The sequence below is a fragment of the Pteropus vampyrus genome, unplaced genomic scaffold (genome assembly GCF_000151845.1).
Source record: "Pteropus vampyrus isolate Shadow unplaced genomic scaffold, Pvam_2.0 Scaffold104, whole genome shotgun sequence".
Lineage (NCBI taxonomy): Eukaryota > Metazoa > Chordata > Mammalia > Chiroptera > Pteropodidae > Pteropus > Pteropus vampyrus.
Window position 1 is genome coordinate 1,710,925 of NW_011888885.1, and position 381 is coordinate 1,711,305.

At 46.5% G+C, this 381-nt stretch overlaps 1 protein-coding gene across 3 annotated transcripts in view; it reads right to left on the minus strand.

The window, feature by feature from the left end:
• STXBP4 (syntaxin binding protein 4) overlaps nt 1-381 on the minus strand; it is a 237,951-nt gene that overhangs the window by 86,528 nt on the left and 151,042 nt on the right. The window lies entirely within an intron of this gene.

Sequence of the window (381 nt, forward strand, 5' to 3'; positions counted from 1 at the left end):
CCCTGTATGTCTGTCTCCAAATTTCCCCTTTTTATAAGGACACTACTGATATTGGATTGAGGCCTACCCTAATGACTTTGTTTTAACTTGATTACGTTTGCAAAGAACCTGTCTCCCAATAAGGTCACATTCTGCGGTGCAGGGCATTAGGATTCAACATACACACGTTGAAGGGGAACACAGTTCGACCCACAGAATCAGAGAAGTTACAATTTCTATGGAGACAGTGCTGGGTATCTTATTATGTGCGTTCAGATAGACTGACTATAAAACTCCACAAGGGGACGTGAGAGAAAGGGGCCCGAGCCAGCCTGTCACTGGAAGGGAGGCAATGCCTGGTCAGCAAAGGAAAGCCATGTGAGGAGGCTAGCCCACTGGTTA